Source organism: Microtus ochrogaster, linkage group LG2 (assembly GCF_000317375.1).
Source record: "Microtus ochrogaster isolate Prairie Vole_2 linkage group LG2, MicOch1.0, whole genome shotgun sequence".
Taxonomy (NCBI): domain Eukaryota; kingdom Metazoa; phylum Chordata; class Mammalia; order Rodentia; family Cricetidae; genus Microtus; species Microtus ochrogaster.
Genome location: NC_022028.1, coordinates 51830393 through 51838231, shown reverse-complemented (window position 1 = coordinate 51838231; position 7839 = coordinate 51830393).

Below are 7839 nucleotides of genomic sequence, written 5' to 3'. Positions count from 1 at the left end.
CCTGAGCTCACTCTGTAGACCAGGCTGGACTGGAACTCAGAGATCTGTCCGCCTGAGTGCTGGGATTAAAGGTGTGTACCACAGCTACAGGCGGCTCAAACTTTCTTTTCTGTTAAATACGTTATGTTCAAGTACTTTTGTCAGACAGAAATCTTATGTAAATAAAAACGAAACCTACTTTTTCATTCCATTCAGTTTGAATAAATTTATTCCTCTATTTATCATCCACCAACTGGCAGTGATTGCTTAAAGCTCCTGCAGCCGGCAGAAGCTCCTGCAGTGGGGAGGGGCTGACTGAACAGACCTTCCTCCTGGACCCCTAACTAGGTCAGACGCAACGGGAGAGGGGCATCTGATAAGCCTGAGCTCTACTTCCTTTTATCTGTTTTCGTGGCCTTGGGAATGCTAGCCAACCTAAGCCCTGGCTTCTTTTCTTCCACGTGTATGTGTACATGGTGTGTATATAGTGTGACTGTGTATGTAGGCACGCCATGTGTGTGTTCAGGGGCCTGTGGAGCTACAGGTTGATGATAGGTCTCCTCTCCCTCAGTCACTCGCGACCTTGCATGCTGGGGCAAAGCCTCCTGAGGAACCCAGAGCTGCCAGTCAGCCAGTGGGTGAGTGTGCTCTGGGCATCCCTGAGTCTGACTCCCAGCGCTAGGATGACAAGTGGGTTCCAAGCACCTCAAGTTTACAAGGGTGCTCACTTGCACCCTCCTCCTGCTTCTGAAGCAAGGCTTTGCCCACTGAGCCACCTGCCCAGCCCCACCCACTCCTGTTTTGTTTTTGTTTCTGTCTTAAGGCAGGGTCTCACTGTGTAGTACAGTTTGGCCTGGGACACTCAGTTTTCCTGCTTCAGCTGGGATCCTGTACAACTGTGACAACATCCCTGACACTGGATTGTGTTCCTCAGCCCCCACCCTAGACACGGACTCCTTTGAGACACCACTAGGTCTCACTGACTCTTAGCTCTGCCCGCATCGAGTCCTGGCAGCCCCACATGCCAGGCCCACTCTGGCCATGGTGTCTGCAGCTGACCAAGGCTGAGGCAAATCCAAAGCCCCTCCCTGTCCAGCCCTTCAGATCTGGTTAACTGTGTCAGACATGACCCCTCTACCTGGATGCCCTGGAGGAGCCTAGAAGAAGCTTCTACGTGAGGCAGGTGGCCTGTGTGGGCTCTGCTTGTTTGACAACCAAAACTGTGTCCTGTCTAAGCCTCCCCTCAAGCCAGAAGCTCCTGTAGCAAGAGTCCAGGCCTGGTATAATCCTAGCACACAGAAAGTGGAGCCAGAAGGAGGAGTTTCAGGGACTCAGGGCAGCAAGATGGCTCAGCAGAAAAAGGAGATTGCTGCCAGCATGGTGACCCGAGCTCAGGCTCCAAGACCTGCAAGGTGGAAGGAGAGGACGGTCTGCCATAAGCTGTCCTCTGGCCTGCACGTCCGCACAGTGGCATGTGGTGGCACACACGCACTACCCACACAAATGAATGCAGCAAAAAAAAAAAAAAAAAAATTTTAATTTTTTTTGAGACAGGGTTTCTCTGTAGCTTTGGGGCCTGTCCTGGAACTAGCTCCAGTTCAAGAAACATAACTTAGGTGGTAGGCCATCCCACCCACCTGATTTGTGACAAACCAGTGAGCCACAGGCTTGGAGAGAGAAGGTGACTGTCCCTAAGAATTGTGCCAAGCATAAATGTGTGTCGAACCAAAGGTTGAACAACAAGTTGTCCCTCACTCATCTTTTCCGATATAAGGGAGTCAAAAAAGCAAAGACAAAAATGCCCTAGCCAGCCTCACGCCCAGCCCCACCCAGTTCTACCGTCCTTTTTATCTCCACAAGCACACCACAGTACCAGTACCTGCCTGCCCACACCCACACCCACACCAAACTAAATTCATTCAGTTTTTTAAAAAGGTCAGGGCTTAAGGCCTAGACTCACCTGTAGTGGGAGAAATTGTCTTCAGCAAACACAGGAGCTCCGCACCTGTAACCCCAGTACTGAGGAGGTGGAGGCAGGGGGTCAGGAGTCAAGGTCATCCTTGGCTATGTAGTCAACTTAAGGCCAGCCTGAGCTACAAAACAACAACACCACAAAGACTCAGACAGGCTCAGGTAGTGGGGGCAGGACAGTTAAGGAATGCAAGGGAGGGGCCTGGAGAGATGGCACCGTCTTCTGACCTCGGGTGCCGGGCATACACAGAGTACACACAAACACATTAAGGCAAAACGTAAAATAAATCATTTAAAAACAAATATGAGCACGAGAAAAAGAGAAACCAGAGTCACCATACCGGGCCTTGGAGACGTATACAGAAAGGACAGGGTCCAGCTGTTCGCCTGCCCTTCCCCTCTCCGTAGCCCCATTCCTGCCAGTCACTCAAGCAGGGTGCCCCAGGGTGGGGCCCCATCTCGATGCTTCCTCTAATTCACACCAGACACCAGCAGGGAAAACAGCAGAACAGATGCCAGATCTATATGAACCCAGAGGCAACCAGGGGCAAGCAGGCCTCTGTGCTGGAAGGTTCTCCGGAGTCCCCTTGGTCCAACAAGTGTGAGCTGGGGTGGACAAGGAAGTATATGTGCATGAAACTGCATGTACACGTGTGTCTGTCTGGGTGCCCATGTGCATGTATGTGTGCATTTGATGCGGGGGTACTGCATGTTCATGCTTGTACTGGGTTGTACATATCTGCATCTGCTGCTTGTGTCTTCGTGTCTGTGTGCCTGAGGCTATCTGTACCATGAGCGTGAGGATGAGGGTGATGCCCCACCGGCTGATGGGTACACAGGGGACCCACGGGGAACATTTTTGCAAACTGGTTAGTGCGCTGATGGACCGGCAAGTAGAGTGGGCTTAGGTGAGGTGGTGGGAGCAGAAGCCGCATTTGGTTGTTGCTGTTGCTTTTTGAGACAGGGTCTCATGATGTAGCGCTGGCTTTCCTAGTACTCAATGCATAGACCAAGCGAGCTTCAAACTCACACAGATCTGCCTGCCTCCACCTCCTGAGTGCTAGGATAAAAGGCATGCACCACCAGGCCTGGCCTAGAAGGCATGTATTTTGTGGTTTTGATGCTTTTGTGGATTGTGTGTAAGTGCGTGTGTGCGCGCCCAGAGATGGGCATCAAGTAACCTCCTCAGTCACGCCCCACCTTTCTTTTGCAGGGCCTCTCACTAAACCTGAGGCACACTTGTTCCAATAGCTGGCTGGGAATGACCTCCAGGGTTCACCGTTCCCCCAGGGTTGGTATTACAGACGCCACCACCAGTGGGTTCTAGGGATCTGAACTTGGGTCCTCATGCTTTCAACAACAGGCACCTCACCCGCCCAGCTCTCTAGCACTTGTTTTTGGTTTGGGTCGGACAGGGTTTTAAGTACCTCAGGCTAGCCTCAATCTCACTGTGTAGCCAAGGCTGACCTGGGAAGCCTGACCTCTGCTTCCCATAGGCTGGAAACACGGGTGTGCATCGCCACAGCCAGCTCAAGTGTTTGCCGAGGGATGCTGTCTGCCTGGGTGTGTGTGGCTAGGGGCAGTACCACTCTACTGTCTTCCTGGGCCCACCCCAAAGCACCTAGCTTTGCCCAAAGAGCTCCAGTCTGATGCTCAGACCCGGCTATCCTGCCCGCCCGCCAGGGAGGGCGTCAAATCCCAGCCCTCCAGGCGACAGAGATGACTCCAGCAAAGGAGCTAAGGCAGGGAAGAGGAAACCTGACGGGACCTGTCGACGTCGTCCAAAGACTGCTTCCTCTGTGTTCACAGGGGACCAAGGCCTGGAGAGAGGAAGTGCTTGGGAGCCCTAGGACCGGAAGTGGGGGCTTCTGACTCCAGGTCAGCGCTCTTCCTTTAGGCCTGTAGCGCACTTGCACACTCCTACGGGACAAATGGGCGGAGCAGTGCTGAGCCTGCTGGGTGTTCAAGGGAGTCTCCCTACCCCGCCTCCCTTAGCCAGCGGCTCGCTGTTTGTGCTGTTTGTCCGTAGCCCACCTCTCCCTCCTGGGGACGCCAACTCTGACGTTACAGCCAGTGGGCTGCATCCCAGTCAGCCTCTGGTCCCCAGCAACTGGTGGGAGTTACCGCCCAGCGGTAGCTTAAATGGGTGTTTTAGAGAGGGGCCAGGGGCACCCACAGCCATCATCTACCTCTCTTGGAAGCTCAGCTCTTTCTTCTCCAGGCCAAAGGATGGGAGAGGCCCAGCCTCTGAACGGCCTTGAAAGGGGGACAGAGAAGAAATGAGCTAACTACAAAGCCCCCACTTCTCCCTGTCCCTGGGTGGATGGCCTTGAGAGTTCCATTTTGCAAAGTCTTGGCCTTGCTAGAAAAAAAAAAAAAAAAACACTATGCTTGGTGAGGAGCTAGAGGAGTGGGGGGCTGGCATCGACCAGGGACAGCTGCAGCAAAGGAGCCATGCCCTCTTCCTCACCCCCTCTTACTCACAGCCGTTCATTCTGGACTCCACACTGACTCCCACTTCCTGTGCCCAAGTTCAAGTAACTCCACAGTGGAGGCCTTTCTACCTTAAGAACGTTCTTGTCCACAGGCTGAGGGTACGCTTGCCTAGTATGCATGTGTTCCCGGGTTCAATCCCCAGAACCTTATAAGTTGGGCATGGTAGTGCATGCCTGTAATCCTAGCACTGGGGCAGGTGGAGGCAGGAAAGTCAGAAGTTCAAGGTCAGTCTCAAAAGTTAATTTTGGCCAGATGGTGATGGCTCATGCCTTTAATCCCAACACTTGGGAGGCAGAGACAGGTGGATCTCTGTGAGTTCGAGGCCAGCCTGGTCTACAAGAGCTAGTTCTAGGACAGCCAGGGCTGCTTACACAGAAAAATCCTGTCTTGAAAAACAACAACAACAAAATGAAAACAAACAAACAAACAAAAGTTTGTTTGGGCTGGGCATGGTGGTGCACTGGGGAGGCAAAGGCAGGTGAGTTCAGGGATAGCCATGGCTACACAGAGAAAACAGCTCTAAAAATCTACTCTGTCACCACCACTAATCTTATTGTCCACCCCCTCCGATAATAGCAGCTAAATTTATCTTTTTAAGAATTTATTTTTATAAAGGAAAAACAGCTGAGCGGTGGTGGCACATGACTATAATCCCAGCATTTGGGAGGCAGAGGCAGACAGAGCTCTGAGTTCAAGGCCAGCATGGTTTACAGAGCGAGTTCCAAGACAGCCAGGTCTACACAGAGAAACCCTATCTTGAAAAAAAGAAGTTAAAAAATAGAAAATGAAAAATAATAATAATAAATATTTTTTATTTGCATGCATGTGTGTACATATCTATCATGCATGTGAGAACCCACAAAGGACAGCATGAGCTTCCGGGAGCTGGACTTAGAGGCGTGTACTGGGAACTAACTCAGGTCTTGTGGAAAAATCATACAAATTCTACACCCCTGAGCCATCACTTCAGCCCTTTTATTTTGTGTCTGTGGTACGTGCACACACGTGTGTGTGCCTGTTTGTGCGGACTATGTCACAAACCTTGCTCTAACAACTCTACACATTATTTTTGGGGACAGGTTCTCTCTCTGAACCTGACACTGCAGGTCAGGACAGGCTGGCTGGCAGTGATCTCCTGGGGTCAGCCCCTAATTTGGGGTCACGGATCCCTGCTTTACCTGAGCGCTGGGAATTTGAATTCAAGTCCTCATGCTTTCACAGTGGGCATGCAAAGTGGGTGTGCAAAGCCACTAGGTATCTCCAGAGCCTCAGCTCTAGTGTATTTATTTATTTGCATGTGTGTTTTTTTGTGCTTGTGTCTGTCTGCATTTGTGTGTATGTGTCAGTCTGTGTCTGCATGGGTCTATGTCTATGTGTGTGTCTGTCTGTGCATTTGTGTCTGTCTGTCTGCATTTGTGTCTGTGTGTGTCAGTCTGTGTCTGCATGTGTATGTCTATGTGTGTGTCTGTCTGTGCATTTGTGTCTGTTTGTCTGCATTTGTGTCTGTGTGTGTCAGTCTGTGTCACTTGTGTGTGCATGTGTGTCTGTCTGCCTGTCTGTGTCTGCCTGTCTGTCTGTGTCTGCATGTGTGCTTCTGTGCGTTTGTGTCTGTCTGTCTGTCTGCATTTGTGGGGGGGGGCGTCTGTGTCTGCATGTATCTATGTCTATGTGTGTGTATATGTCTGTGTATCTGGGTGTGTCTGTCTGTGTCTGTGTGTGTCTGCCTGTGTGTCTGTGAGTCTGTCTGTGTCACACGCGTGTGTGTCTGGATGTGTGTGTCTGTCTGTCTGTGTCTACCTGTGTGTCTGTGAGTCTGTCTGGGTCACGTGTATGTGCATGTGTGTCTGTGCATCAGTGTTTAGATCGAAGAGAACCTTCTGGAATCAGTTCTCTCATCCCACCATGTGGGTCACAGAGGTTGAACTTAGGCTATCAAGCTAGACAGCAAGAACCTTTACACACTGAACTCCACTAGCAAGATGTAATTTCAAGAAAATTCTGCAAAAGGCTGGGTGTGGTGGCACACACCTTTGATCTCAGCACTCAAGAATCAGAGGCAGGCAAATCCCTGTAATTTCAAGGCTAGTCTGGTCTACACAGCCAGTTCCAGGCAGGCCAGCCAGGGCTAGTGAGACCCTATAGCAAAAAAATTGAAACAAAAATAACAACAACAACAAAACCATAAAGTTAACCTCTGTGGAAACTTCCAGAAGTCTATGACAACAACCAACTGATTCCTTGGGGTTCCAGCTTCCAAAGCTGGGCATCCTGAACCTAGACACAGAGACCTCTTTGCTCCCCAAATGTATGAGACCCAAAGACCAGGAATGAGCAGGAGTTTCCCCTCAGTGCACCCCCACGCTTGCCTGCCACTCCTGTCCTGGAGAACTAGCTGCACAGCAGAATGCCCCAGTTTCCTCTTCCTGGGAGGGGGTTTCCCAGCCGGCCTTCTCAGGCGCAAGTCTTGGGCTGGGGGTTGAGGGTGGCGCTCAGTGAAAGTCAAGCAGAAAAGGGCCTTTCTCCAATCCCTGCTAAAAATAACCCCGGGCCTGTGCTGAGGCCCCCCAACTTAGCGCTGTTTTGCTTGAAACCTCCAAGCAGCTCAGCAGTTGGGGCGCGGGCAGGGGTGGAGGGCCTGCTGAGGTTCTGTGACCCTGGGGGGGGGGGGGGGGGGCAGTTGCAGCTGGTCCTCTCAGGGTGCCTGGGAGGGGCTGGCATGTCTGTGTGCCAGTGTGCTGTGGTGACAGGGCCTCCCTGCAGTCTGGGCTGGAAACAGAAGTCAGAGGACCAGTTGGGGAGGGGTCTCTGTCCTACTAACTGCAGCTAGAGGGGCCATAGTTACTACTCCACGGGGTCCCCACCTCTTCTCAGAAGCACTCAGTCCCTGTAACCCAAACCAGGCTCGGGGTGTAGGGGGGCTGTCTTGCCCCTGGAAGGCTCCTGGCACACACCCAACAGGGGGTGTCGCCTCACAATCCAGGTCCCTGTCTGGCTTCTGCTCTGCCCAAAGAGATGGGCAGGTCCTCGAGGGCGGGTGTGGTGGAGTGGGCAAGGAATTTCCCTGGAAACGGGAAGTACAAGATGTGTCAGTGTGGGATCCCAACAGAGCAGACAGAGGGGGAGGGAGGGGAGGAATGGGGAGGAGAGGGGGAAAAGGAGAGGGCAGGGGAGGGGAGGAGGGGAGGACAGAGAGATGGGGGTAGGGAAGTGGAGAGGGGGGTAAGGAAGGAATGGGGAAGGAAGAAGAGAGGAGCAGAGGGAGGAAAGAAATAGAGGAGAGGGAAGAGGAAAGGGAAGGGGAGAGGAGGGGAGAGGAGAGAGGATGGAAGGATGGGGGAGAGGCAGGAACAGGGTGGGGGAGAGGAGGAGGGGATGGGGTGAGGGAGAGGAGAG